We start from the raw sequence: 14,978 nt of genomic DNA on the forward strand, positions 1-14,978 counted from the left end.
AGGACCCTGGGCAGGAATGGTTCAGAAACAGGCAGGTAATATAGGTTGGATCAGTAAGTGGTTCCTGTAATTTTTGTTGGAGCTGTCAGAAGAGAAGTATTCTCTTTAAAGGGGAACACCGGCTGTTAAAATGATGTAAGCCAGAGCTGCTCAGGACCTTCTCTGCCATCACATAGAGTCCTAATTGAAAAAAGCCAACAAAGAGGAAAGTAGACACAAAAGAGAGAAGGTTCTGGTGACATCATTAAATCTTCCTATCCAGATGTGCCCAGAGCCAGTTGTAGCCTTAAACTCCCACTTCAGTGAGGAGTCAATTCCAGTTTTGCTCATCCTGGTTTGCTCTGGGTTTCTTTTGTGCAGTCAAGAGTCCAGGGCCATATATCAGGAATCACCTGCCTGTGTCAGCCTATAACTAGGCATCAAAATTCATTTGTTTTCTAGGTAATCAATTTGATAAAACTGAAGAATTAGGTTTGCTTATGTAGAACTCTTCCCCATTTCATGCAAGGTGTAGGAATACTAATTTTATACTCAGTCCACCAACTACTTCCCTATGGTTGAAGGAAGAAGGGCGATGCCAGTTTTTCTGAATAAAGTGTCCATGAAATGTTACAAAATTGAGTGTCCATCTAAGCTATATTTCTTTTGCTGGAGGTAGGGAAAGATACTGAAATGAAGACATTATCTTTATCCTCAGTGACTTTTAAAGTATAGTAGAAAGAAAAATATGACAAAGAAAAATCAGAAAATCACGTTTGAGTGCTAGTATGCACACTCTGCAACCTATCAGACTCTTTCCTAAAGAATGGTTTTTGTATAACACCACTGGTGGCTTTCCATCACGCATGGGAATGTGTATGGCTGTGTGGAAAGAACTCTACGTCAGATCGTTGTGTGCAGAGGGAAGGAAGGGAGTGAAGGGGTCCATATCAGCCATCCTGTTATGGAAGCATCTAAGGAAGATGCTAACTAAGCATCATGAGCTAGTCATTAAGATTTAAGAAAATACATTTAAAATCTGGGTATGAAAGATGCTTCCGTAGCTGTAGTAATTTACATCTCTGTTCTAGTCAGGGAACATAAGCAGCTGCTAATATAGAAAACATGATAGTGTGCCTCCTATAGTTCAGGGGAAAAGGTAAGTTAACAGAAAGCGGCTAGGGAGCATTCCCAGAAAATCTCTATACTAGGAAACTCTTCGCCCCACTGGGTTTTCTTGGATAGGGCAGCACAAGTAACCACACTGAACAGAATTAGAGATCTCTGAGAAAAGAGAAACATGGATTTTGACCCAGTGTCCTGCCTTCACACCATATCAAATATGGGGGTATGCTGCACAGCTACTCACAGTATCTGTTTTGAAAAAGCATGAGGCTTAAGAATTTCTGGTTCTTACCCCTGAAAAACTGAGATCATGCACTAAAATCACTACTGATCAGAATGCTCGTGAGATGATGAGTTATGTTACCCACTACCACCACCAAATTGGGGTCAGTATTATTTAGCACACTCCTAAAAATGTGTGAGCATAAGCTCCTATTTTAGTAAATATACATTCTAAAGATAATTCTACCTTTATTATTTAAGATCTTACAGTCCTTAGGACTATCATTCTGAATATTGGATACCAATGCAAAATGACAGAATCTTATAAGGAGTAGGTGACAATCCAGAATGTCTACTAATCCCCACAAACGATTAAGTATGTGCACACATGTGTTACAAGTCTAACTTTCGTTCAGAAGATTCTATTTAACATCAATGTAAAGGGAAAATATTATTTCATTCAGCATCTCAATATGGGGTTCATAATCCAAGTTCATATGTCCAACTAGATGTACACATACTGGTAATAAAGATGAATAAAAGTATATTATCATGCACATATCAACTACCACAAAAACACTTGTCCAAAAAAGGACTACCGCCCTGGACGGTTTGGCTCAGCGGTTAGAGCGTCCGCCTGCGGTCCGGAGAGACCTGGGTTCGGTTCCCGCTAAGGGCATGTACCTCAGTTGCAGTTTGTCCCCAGCCCTGGTCGGTTGTGTGGGTGGCAGCCACTCGATGTGTCCCTTTCACATCGATGTTTCTCTCTCTCTCTCTGTTCCTCTCTCTCCCTCCCACTCTACCTGAAAAAAAAAATGGAAAAATGTCCTCGGGTGAGGATAACAAAAATAAAAAATAAACAAAAAAGGACTACCTAGGTGACAGGATAACTACTCTGGATCCCATACTTATTACTAATTAGTTACACAAAATTAGTCAGGTCACCGGATTTGTTTTTTCCCAGTTGTAAAACTTCCCTTTCTTAAATCCCATGCTTCTTTCAATATCACTAATAGCAGTGCCAGCTGAAAGTTCTGGGTCTGGTATAATAATAAAGCTGAGTGATGTGATCCTTCTGGTGTGCAGTGACTATCCAGAGTGACCAGTGTCCCTATTTTCTAATGTACTCATCATTCATGTGTCCATGTTTGTGTGTGAACAATGATCACCGGTTGTTTCTCAGGAAAGAAGCTTTGCCTCTACCCTCTGGCAATATGAGTTAAGACATTTAAGGAATGAAATGGATGAGAAATAGCACAAGGAAAAAAGAGTAGTAGAGTATATGGCCTGGGCAATAGGTGGAGCTTGGCTGAGTTGCTGACCTCAAATTTTCAGAAATGTAGTTCAACATGAACTAGGAACAGGAACTGGAGATGCAGACTAAAAGCAGATGATGAGCAGAGGGAAGAGAATGAGGAAGATAAAAGCTAATTTTTAAAAACAATGTTCCACGTGATAGGAATTATTCTAAGTACTTTATGCAAATTATCTCAATACAAGAAAACCACATGAGAGAAAAAGAACAGATGTCATAGGGGGAGATAAGGAAGTGGAATTTGATGGGGGGAAAATAGACTGGACTCAAGTAGCATCCAAAATAAAGGGGTCTCTCGGTGCACCGACTTTAGATGTTCAATAAAACTGGACCTTTTCTATTCTTTCTGTTCAATGTTAACTACCTGTAAAAAGCTCTCTTCTTAAAATATCCTTACATTTGTAATAATTTTTATATCATCAAGCTTAACCACTTTTTATACCTCTTCAACCAAAGGTGTTTGTTCTTCAATTAAAGAATATACTACATATAACTTCTTAAACTCTAGTGGGTAAATTAAAATCATTAAGAATTTACTTAGTGCTTTGTATAAACCCATGCATTACGGGTTCCTCCCTTCCATGTAGGAGGGAAATTTACTATCTACTTGGGCTAGATTTGGAATGTAGCAGACACCAGTAACAACCCATATTCCCAAAGACACTTTCAGCAGTTATTTTTCTACCTCTGTGGCACTTCAGTCTCATCAACAAAAGATATCACTTATTTCTGGGTTTCGTTTCTAGCTATTCCTGTTGTAATTATTCAGAACACACAGTGGGGTTGCAGACTGCATAGCAAGATAATCATAGGTCAAGAGTGTCAAGAGGTGGACAGCAGTGGGCCCAGTGAACATCACCCTTCCCACATTGTACACCTACTACATGCTTCTTTTACATTGGTTAATACATTACTCTGTAATCCCATTTATGTAACTTAATGTTTATCTGCCATTTCTCTTACTATCTTGTGAGAGGTGGATGGAACAAAGGTCACACATCTTGCTTCCATCCCTGCTTTACTGTGGGCACAGTAACTGCTCCCCAGTGAATGTAGACTAAACTGGAAGACTGTCAGTTGGCTGGAGAATGAAAAACAAATCAGGGCTTTAACCTAATCAAGAAGTGCCATTTGCATCACTAGAGAAAGCCCTTTGTCATACTAAAAAGAAAAGAGATCTGGGAAACATACAGCCCCAGGTTCAAATTCTAGAGCTGCCCATGTGTCTATATGACTTTGATTGATTCCTATGAGCCTCAGTGTTTTCATCTATAAAATGGAAATAATTTTTCTCTCCCAAGCTGATGTTAAGAATTTGATTAAATAAAATATATACTAAAGACAAGCAGAATGTAGGTTTATAAGCGTTTCCTTTTAAAAACTGCTTTGTATTTTGATTCATAAAAATATTATCTCTACATTTTGCTTTAAAAGACTGTCGTCAAAAGCAGGTGGACAGCAGGTGGAGTGCAGGCACAGGGGCTGCCATGGCCAGGCTGTTGGGGTCAGCACCACTCCCCCCTCTCCCCTCCTTGCCTGCCTCTGATGCCTGCCAGACTCTTGCCTTTGCAGGAGTCCCTGCCTGGCCAGCCTCCCCTACCCTCCCCCTCCAGTTGGGATTTGGGGGCTGAGCTTTCTGGGGTCTCCAGGCCTGGCAGGAGCCCTTCTCATCCTTCTGTGCATGGTGCTCCTCTACCTTCGGTTCCACTTGAGCTTGTCCCTGAAGAGCATGCGGGAGCCCCCCCGCTGAGCCCACCAAGCCCTCAGCCTCAGAGCTGCAGGGGGTCTTCATTGCAGTCAAGAGGACCCACACCTGCCCTGGCCGGTTTGGCTCAGCGGTTAGAGCATCAGCTTGCGGTCCCGAGAGACCCGGGTTCGGTTCCCGCTAAGGGCATGTACCTTGATTGCAGTTTGTCCCCAGCCCTGGTGGGTTGTGCGGGTGGCAGCCACTCAATGTGTCCCTTTCACATCGATGTTTCTCTCTCTCTCTCTCTCTCTCTCTTTTCCTCTCTCTCCCTCCCACTCTACCTGAACAAAAAATGTCCTCAGGTGAGGATAAAAAAAAAAAGAGGACCCACACCTTTCAAGGCTCTCACCTGGAACTGCCGCTCCAAACATGGTCTCCAGGACCAGGGAACACACATTTATTTTCACTGACAGCCTGGGTGAATGCCTCCAGAAGAGACTGGCGCACCACCTCGTGGTCACCAATTGCCCTCGTGGTCACCAATTGCTCTGAGGAGCACAGCCACCCAGCCCTGTCTTGCTGAATTTGATGTCTTCTTAACCAGTGGGCTGAGGTGGTTCTGCCATGTGGATGATGACAATTATGTAAACACAAAGGTGTTTCTGAAATTGCTAAAAGCCTTCTCGCAGACCGTTGATGTCTACAAAGGCCGGCCCAGGCTGAACTGGCACATCCACGCTTCTGAGCCACGGTCCCACAATCGCACAAGACTGGTACAATTCTAGTTCACCACTGGGGGTGCCAGGTTCTGCAATGAACCACAGTCTGGCTTTGAAAATGGCCCTGTAGGCCAGAGGCCCTGCGTCATAGACACATCTGGGCTCATCCAGCTGCCTGATGATTGTATTGTGGGCTACATAACTGAGTGTAAGCCCAGCCCCCTCTTCTACGACCACCTAGAGACTGCAGCTGCTAGGGGCTACCCAGCTCCTGGAGCAGGTCACCCTCAGCTACTGGTCTTTGAAGGGAAGCTCAACCTCATCAAGCTACAAGGCCTCGTCTCCCTTTCTCCGAGGAGGATCCCTCCAAGTGCAAATCGCTGGGCAAGTAACGGAAACTCTCAGTCCTTCCTTGTCCCATGTCTAAAATGAGATTGAAATAGCAGTTACTTAATAGTTTTTGTTTTGTTTTGAGGGTTATGTGGGTTATTATGAGAAGAGCTTAGAACATTACCTGGGGTAAAGACAATATACACACTAGCAATTATAAATGATCTTTCAGTTCCAAGAACTTTCTATTCCATTTGTACTGTGATTGAAATAGGATGTGAGAAGATAATACTTGGTTCTACATTCATGTCTCTGTATTGAAACCATACCGCTGATTGGTCCATAACTATGAAATTTAATCAATATAAGTACACAGTACATGTAATTAAATAGATGACTTAAACATATATGTCTTAACTTGTGTTCCTATCCTACTTTCTACCTATTTGAGGTCCCATCACAATTATCAATCTTTGGTAATTTAGTAATGCATTTTAAATAAACCAAATTTATATATTTAATAATATATTGACACGGAAAAGTTATATGTACATATATGGGCAGCTATAATGTTAAAAATGTTCTGTGAGTATAACAGCAAAAAAAAAAATCCATTAACTGACACATTACTCTACATAATGAAAAAAATTGGAATGAACTAGGATGCTTCTAACTCAATTTCCTTTACATCCTTGATTTACATCTTTTGAGCACTCTCTTCTGACAAAGCTCATTTTGTAGCAACTGATGAGATCAGTTAATAAAAACTTTCCTTTTCTGAGATCAGAATCATTTTCCCCACTTAGCCAGTTAAAAAGCTGCACAAAATATGTCTGCAGTTGTTACAAGATCCAATTAAAAGCAGATGAGTTGAAAGACAAAGTTATATTTCACTATATACATTATAGCCCAGTATATAAAATGCTTTGAAAATAAAAAGTAGTTTATTCTCAACTTCAAGTCAAAGAGAATTTAGACACCATCAGAACTCACTTCATATTGTGACACAAATAATTTATTCAGAGCTTAAACTGATATAACATATGTGAAGGCCAAGAACCATGTCTTGCCAAAAGTAATAGTAAATATTTGTTATTCCTTTTCTCTCGCTACACCTCAAGCTAACCTACATAAATTTATCTCTATTTCAAAACACTGGGAAAACTTTAACTACCTCATGAAACCCCTTTGTGGTATATGAACAAATGCTCAAGTATGTTACTTTCTCAACCAGCTCTTGAAACGTAGTAGGAAATAGGACCCTTAATCAACAGAGACCTCAGTAAAAATAATGATTTAATTAAAAGTAGCACTGAAGTAGAAAAAGCACAATAAGCCAGACATCACATTAATCAGGATAAATAAGCAATAAATAAATAAATAAATAAATAAATAAATAAGTGCACGTCTCTAATTTGTGTCCCTGAAATGAGACAGGCTCAAGAAGCGAGTAAGTGTATGGCTCCCGAGGGGGCAGCTGCAGCCCCCAGAGGGACCAGAGGACAGCCCCACCGCAGAACATCCATGGGGGCTGTGGCCAGTGCTACAGGCAGCATTTGTTCTGGGTTTGAACAGCTTTAGTGATTAGCTGTTGCGGGGAGAAAGATTTTTTGTTTTTTTAAAAATTTTGTTTAATTTTTCCTTTTAAAAATAAGGAAGAAAAAATTAGATGGGAAATAGATAAATATAGTGAGAGCCCATTAGGGTTTAAAGCAGTATGCATTGGCATTTAGGATATGTTAAAGCAAAAATAAATTTAAAAGAAAACAGCAGTATTTTACAAAAGGCTATCATTTTATATCTTCAAAAGATACTTTAAAGTTTGAACCTGACCTTGGCATATATTATAAATATGTCAGTGAACAAGTTCAAAGAAGTAATAACTTATGCGTTTAGACATAAAGATTTTACAAAACTGTGGATATTTTAAAACAGTAGCAACATTAAACACTAAATTTCTACATTAGAGAAAATGTGAAGGTTCCAAAGCATCCATTTTCAAAGAAAACCTAAAATCTAGATTCCACTTGGTTAATAAAACCCAATCTACTATAAGACTCATGAAACCCGCCTAATCTGTTTCATTTAAGCCAAAGGAATTTTACCTTCTATTCTATTCAAATATAATAAATAGCATGAGTAACTACCATATGGTTCTCAAAATACGTTAGTTCAAAACCATCTTCTATTTCCACAACTATCTTATAACCTAGAAAACAGAGGTTTATTTTCTGGACTGTAATAAAACTGCCATATGAAAGGAAGAATTAGAGATCTAGATCAAATAGCTTTTTTAATGACTAAAAATTGAAAGAAACTGAAAGATCAATTGTTTCCTTTTGGCCGCTGCCCTGTCTATTCTAATTTAAGCCACCAGTTCAATAATTATGACATACGTGTTTCTTTTCAAGATGCTGTTTTAGAATTTAGGTAAAGATGAAACGTCCAACACTCATCAAGGCACTGGCAGGTCTTCTACAAGCTCCCCCACACCTCTTTCCACTGAAGTCCACGCGGCCGGTCACACTCCTACGTCTTCCGCCCTCTTCCCTTCTCAAGGAGGCACAGCAGGACTCTGCTCCAATTCTCTGACCTGGCTAGGTAACAAACTTTCGGTCCTTTGGTTGAAGCCAGAAAATTTCAAGTGTGTGATTTCTGCTTATGAAATTTATGTGATTGGCACCAAAAAGGCCAAAACTATTGGTTTAAAGAAAGAGAAATTCTCGAGCCCTGGCTGGTTTTGCTCAGTGGTTAGAGCGTCAGCCTACGGACCAGAGAGTCGCGGGTTCAGTTCCCCCTTAGGGCACGTACCTCACTTGCAGTTTGTCCCCGGCCCCGCTAGTCATGTAGTTGTGTGGCTGGCAACCAGTCAATGTTTCTCTCTCTCTCTCTTCCTCCCTCTCCCCCTCCCACTCTATCTGAAGATAAATGCAAACGTGTCCTGGGGTGAGGATTTAAAAAAAAAAAAAAGAGAGAAATTCTCAAGTTTATGAATTCTAAATCAATTCAGTATTTTTGAACACTTTAGAAAGTAGTGAAGGCAAACAATTCTATCGATTATATAGCACCACAAAAATCAACCTGGCACGGATGCTATGTAATGAAGAGATCCTTCAAGCTCTGGCCAGTTTGGGTCAGCGGTTAGAGTACTGGCCCTCAGACCGAAGGGTAGTGAGTTCGATTCCTGGTCAAGGGCACGTACCTGGATTGCAGGTTCAATCCCTGGCCACAGTCGGGGTCATGCGGGACACAACCAGTTCATGTGTTGCTCTCCCATTGATGTTTCCCTGCCCCCTGCACCTTTCCTCCCTTCCACTCTGTCTAAAAAAAAAAATCAATGGAAAAATATCTTTGGGTGAGAATTACAAAAATAAGCAAATTAAAAAAAAAAAAGATCATCCAAAACTGGAGCACATACTTTTATAGTACGTGGTCAAATTCTGCTGTCCCATTGTTAAATGCTACATACTTCTCACTTTCCCTTTGCTCTTTTTGCATGGGACGGCAGAAGTGTGGTTGTGACTAGGCCAAAAACCACATTTCCATTCATTGTAGACATCCATGAATCATTCATAAAGTAGCAAACAGTGCTTAGACAACCTAATGCATGGAATTAGGTTAAAGTTGCAATTTGCAAAATTTAATGTTAATGTCTCTGGTTTTCTCCCATTTTTCTGTGTCTCAAGCTAGCATTAGAAACCCCAATGGAAACATCTATATCCTAATGCCAAGGAATGACAGGGAAAAAAAATAACCTATGTAATTAATTTTATAGATATGGGCAATTTTATAAACACTTAATTTATCCCTTACAACTAGATGTTGTAAAACTATTAGAGACTAACATAAATGATTTGAGTTTCAAAAATAAAGTTTAAATGGAAGCAACCCGATTTTATTTACTATTTTAACTTTAAGAAGATTCTGGCAAGGTCGGCAGCCTCATTTTCAACACCTGCCTAGAAAATAACATATGTATGTCCGTTTCCTTCCAAAGTGGGAGTGGCATAGTTTAAAATCCTACTAACTGACCCCAAATCAAATGCCATATATTTCTCAAGTTACTATGGTAGCACTTATATAAAATTCTGCTCATCAGAGACCTTCTCCGTAAAGCTAAGAACTCTACTATCCAGATGCATAGAATGAGCAAGTTTGAGCTGAAATCTAAAGGCCACTAACAAGAAAGCAGAACACACATTTTCTTAATCTTCAAACCGTTCTCCACACTCCCATGCACACATATACCTGTCCTCTAGGGCAGAAGAGCAGGGCTGAGAACCCGGAGCCCACTCTCTCAGACGAGTCTGACGCCAGTGCTACCTCCTCTAGGACACGCTAATGAAAAGACCTATATAAGGTAGAGACTGGTAATACTTTTCATTTTAATTATTTCCAAAGAATATCAGCTATGCCATCAGAGAAGTCACACTTAGAAACTTCGAATTAAAAAAACAAATGGTGCTCTCACAGTAAAATAGCTCTCAACTGAAACTCAACTCTTATAATACAAGAAGCATCCTTATGGATTTTATTAAAAAAATGTTTTTTATTGCTGTCTATAATTCTAAATTTTGCTGTTCCAAAATTTGGATCAACCTCAAAAATCAGGTTCTATCACATTTCTGGTATATTGTTCAGCAATGCACTATGCTAACATCAATGCTCATCAGGACCTATGGAAATAGCAAGGCCACCATTCTAAATGAAGACAGCCTAGATTCTGACTGTCACAACCTCACTAAGCACAACAAACCTATATTATGAGGTGTGTTCCATACTCTGAAAGCGCTATTAACGCCATATAAACAAACATTTACTTATAACAAACAGCTTTTGTTGCTGCCTTAATCTCCACTGGCATGAGTAACAGGTTAGTAGGAACAGATGTATAATTTAGCAATCAATGCTCAGTTTTATTCCTTTAAAAATCAGAAAGCCAAGCTTTAATGTAAAAATACTGAGCAAGGAAATACGGAATAAAACTTTCATTGTTACTCCTCCCAGCTTAATAATTTTTGATAATTATTCTGTATATGTCCCCCAACCCTTAGCATAGGCTAACACCATATAATTAATAAATATTTCTGCAAGGAAGAGTCAGAAAGGAGGGACAACCTGAAAGTAAAAGGGAGAGAAGATAGAAAGGATGCTAAATGTATTTAGTTTTATGGTGAAAACTCAGCCAATCTGTTTAAAATAATGTGTGCATAAAAAGGGGAGGAAAGCGAAATAGTAAAAGTAATTTAAAAACTGGCTGTCATACAAATAGTTTCAAACTGATGGCTTTGTGGCAGTAACACTCATGGAAGATAATTCCAACCCACCAGGAAGCTTCTTTCGTTCTGAGTCCAGCAGCAGTCCACCCACATATTAAGAGCAGAGTAGTCTGCCCAGGGGGACTAGGATCAGAATTCTAGTTAGAATAGTTAAACAACTGAAGGCACTTTGTCAACTGTCAAAATATTTGTTATTTCCCTATCACAGTTTACCATGATGACATTTTATTTTATTTTTTTTTAATCCTCACCCGAGGACATTTTTGCAATTTTTGTACAGATAGAGTCGGGGGAGAGAGAGAGAGAAAGAAATATCGACGTGAAAGGGACACATCGAGTGGCTGCCACCCACACGACCGACCAGGGCCGGGGACAAACTGCAACCGAAGTACGTGCCCTTAGCGGGAACCGAACCTGGGTCTCTCCAGACCGCAGGCCGACACTCTAACCGCTGAGCCAAACCGGCCAGGGCCATGATGACATTTTAAAAAAATTACAACAAAAGTAGCAATACAATTAATGTTAACAGATTTTGCCTAAAGCAAAAGATAGATATTTATTTTTATAATTTTTTTTTCTTTATTGATATTAGAGGGAGAGAGAGAGAGGGAAACATCAATGAGAGAACATCGACTGGCCACCCCCACTGGGATTTGGTCCACAACCTGGGCATGTGCCCTGAACCAGAATCAAACCAGCAACCTCTTGGTGCATGGGTCGATGCTCAACCACTGACCCATGCTGGCCGGGCCAAAAGATACATATTTAAATATTCTAAAATTTTATGTAGATTAACTCTTTCAGTGGACAGTGCTCAAAGCCTCAGATCAAGCTCAAATCAAGCTGCTCACCATCATGGGAATTTACACATCTCTCAGTTAAATTTATCTAACTATAAAATTTTCTCACATCTATTACAACAAGGAAATTCAAAATATAGCAAACATTCATTTTAAATGTGGTTGCAACCATGGCATATCCAATATGAACATAATTTCTTCTGTCTTAATATAGTTAATATAATTTTCAATATTTAGTATATAACAACATGTACTAGTATCACAAGAAGTATATTATACTCTGTTGTACTTTGGAGAGCTTATCTCTGCATGTTAGTGTTGAAGAGTTGGGCTCTATGTAGTATGTGTGAACGATAATTCCCCCACCCTGTCCTCCTGCCCCAAATCTTCCAGTATACAGAAAGTAAACTTATAAATAAACCCAAAGTATATATGAATCCAGGGTGAGTTGTTTTCCATAATGAAGGGGGAAAAAATCATATTGCAAGGCTAAATTGTCAAACATTTATCTAATGCTTGCTCCTGTTTTGACAATTCTAAGAAAAGTTTATTGGCTAACTTTAAAAATGCTTAAAATGTGAAACTGGAATGGAAATACTGATGTTGCTATAGGTTAAGAAGCACGGTTTGTCCTGGCCAGTGTGGTTCAATGGTTAGAGTGTCACCCCTCAGACTGAAGGGTCTCCAGTTTGACTCCCAGATCAAGGGCATGTACCTGGGTTACAGGCTTGATCCCCATCTGTGCAGGGTGAGGGTCAAGTGGGAGGCAACCAATAGATGTGTCTCTCTCACATCAGTGTCCTTCTCTCTCTCCTCTCTTCCCACTCTCTCTAAAAAATCTATGGAAAAAATATCATCAGGTGAGGATGATTAACCCAAAAAAAAAAAAGACAATGAATAAAAAGAAGAAACGTGGTTTGATATGTTAAATCAATTTTTATGTTTTTAATCCTCACCCAAGGATATTTTTCCATTGATTGTTTTTTGATAGAGTGGTAGGGAGAGAGAGAAAAACATCGATGTGAGGGAGACACATCAATTGGTTGCCTCCCACACAACCCCAACTGGGGCTAGGATCGAACCTGAAACCAAGGTACATGCCCTTGACCAGGAATCAAACCTGAGACTCGTTGGTCTGAGGGCCGATGCTCTAACCACTGAGAAAACCGGCCAGGACATTATTTTTTTCTTTTTAATTCAAATCACAGAAGTCTCTGCCTATACTCAAACCTGGAATTTGCATTTACACTCATAGATACAATGCTTTTGGAAACTGTGAGGAAGTATAATTAATCATATTATCAATCAAAAATTTAAGATGCATTCAACAACACTGCCTTGAAAACACTGTCCACAATATTATACATTTAAGATTCAAATATGTTTATGTAATATGTCCTCTTCAGCCTTGAAAATAAACTAAATATGTAATGCTGAAGTTCTCTTTGAGCCAACTCTACTCTACCTCAAAGTGATTCCACTTTATTCTTAAATTATTAAAAAATTTTCCCAAGATATTAATTATTATACACTCTAAGATAAGGATTATAAGTAATTCTTTAGTCACTATATTTCTCACAACCTGTTTTCTGTAGGAAAAAAGAAAACAAACCACATATGCCATTGTAACCTAAAATGTCTGATAACGCAAGGGGTGAAGAATGCCGACTCATGGTGTGTCACATTTACAGCGGGAAAAGGAAGAATGCCGATTCATGGCGTGCCATGTTTATGATGGAGAAAGAAATCTGGTGGCCTTCCCCCATGGGCCTGGCCCCCACAAGTAAGTATGACATGAAAGTGCAGAGTGCAAGTTTAGATTGTGTACATCGTTATTACATTTCAAATGAGTTATCACATTTCATTGTTTGAAATAAAGGTTAAAAGTTGAGACCTGCTAATGAAATGTAAGCAAAATAATGTTTGACTTTTAAATTAATTTTGAAGTCTTTAGATATGAATATAATTTTCCTATATTACACTTATTGCCAAAAAAAAAAATGTTTATATTCAGGGTTATTTATGAAGAAAATGGCACTTGGTGGTTAAGATCAAGGTCTTTAGAGTGACAAACTGCCACTTACTTGAAAGTGACCTTGGAAAAGTCACTTAACCTCTCTAAGCTTCCATTTCCTTATCTGCTATTCTGAAGATAACTGAAAAGCACTTACATAATACCTGGCACACAGTGAGAGAGCAATAAGTTACAGCTGCCGTTATTAGTGTTATAAAAGCAATCTCTGCAAATTGTACTTGTAAAATTAGGTGTGAATGAGAAATAGCTGTAGAATTCCAAATTTTTACTTAAAAAAACAAAAACAGAAACCCTAAAGGTCAGATTTAGTTCTTTCTATAAATGAAAACAAAAACAAAAACATGATGGTAGAAGGAGAAACCAATGCCTAAAAAAAGCAAGAGATAAAAAAAATAAAATTAAATTAAAAAAAAAAGACACCCAACAAAACACACAAGAAAACAAGAGACAGGAACCCAATATCCTGGAACACTTAAAGAAAATCACCAAGGGCACAAGAAAAAAGATGGTGAGCTCCTGCCTACAGCTATCTTTGATAATGAATTCAAACATCAATATAGAGGACAGAAAATTTTCCCAAACTAGAAACAGAAAACTAATTAAGCTACATATCCAACGACAGGTAGTGGGAAATTTTTAACTTATTTGGTTTTCAGAGATTAAAAGTGGACAATTTTCAAACAGACTTTTTTCTTTATAGAGTTATCACAAAACATATCTACTATGGTAGCATAATTTAGTAAGGAGGTGGGAAGCTCCCAATCAACTTCAGGTTTGTCTCTTACTTCATCAAAAAGATCCTTCAAGCATAGTAACAAAATAAGTACAAAACTGGAAGCACTACCCTTTGAAATCTACCCTGATTAAGCATATCTGAGTACATAAAATACAACACAGGCAATTTCTCATAACGTTTAAGAGCTATATACTTTAAATAGCATATAAATTAATTTTACATTTAGAAATAAGTATAAAGAACTAGTTCTGGCTTGTATTTACAGATGCAAAGTTCAGCGACTCTGAATACAAATAAACGTTTAGTATTTATTATCCAGTAATTACTTTAACAAACATTTATTCAGTCTTTCCTATATACCAGGCACTATCCTAAGGGTTAGGGATATGTTTTGAACTAGACAAAAATGGTCCCAATGTTTTAAGGAGCGTATATTCTAGCAGAGGAAACTATAAATAATAAAATTTTATGACAAAAATAAAGAGGGCTGTGTGATAAGGAGTGACTGAGACGCTATTTCAGACTGGTTGGACTAGAAAAGCCTGTTCATCAAATTTAAAACATCTACCTCCATAAAACTGAAATTTGCTGCCAAAATATCTAGCAGCTATTCTTTTATTTACATATAAAAACAAACACAAACATTTTGCCAGGCTATGAAATTTATATGTAATCTTCCCAAATATACACAGTAAGTGCTGATAAACAGGTATGTCGTTTTACTGTCAAATGTTATTTTCAACACATAATA

General features: G+C 38.5%; 1 protein-coding gene and 1 pseudogene across 18 annotated transcripts in view; one reads left to right on the plus strand and one right to left on the minus strand.

The window, feature by feature from the left end:
- Positions 1–14,978, minus strand: part of NCOA2 (nuclear receptor coactivator 2) — a 300,567-nt gene that overhangs the window by 170,127 nt on the left and 115,462 nt on the right. The gene's annotated exons all lie outside the window — the stretch shown is intronic.
- On the plus strand, positions 17–5,439 carry LOC118631885 (annotated as a pseudogene).

This window comes from Molossus molossus, unplaced genomic scaffold (assembly GCF_014108415.1).
Source record: "Molossus molossus isolate mMolMol1 unplaced genomic scaffold, mMolMol1.p scaffold_m16_p_16, whole genome shotgun sequence".
Classification (NCBI taxonomy): domain Eukaryota; kingdom Metazoa; phylum Chordata; class Mammalia; order Chiroptera; family Molossidae; genus Molossus; species Molossus molossus.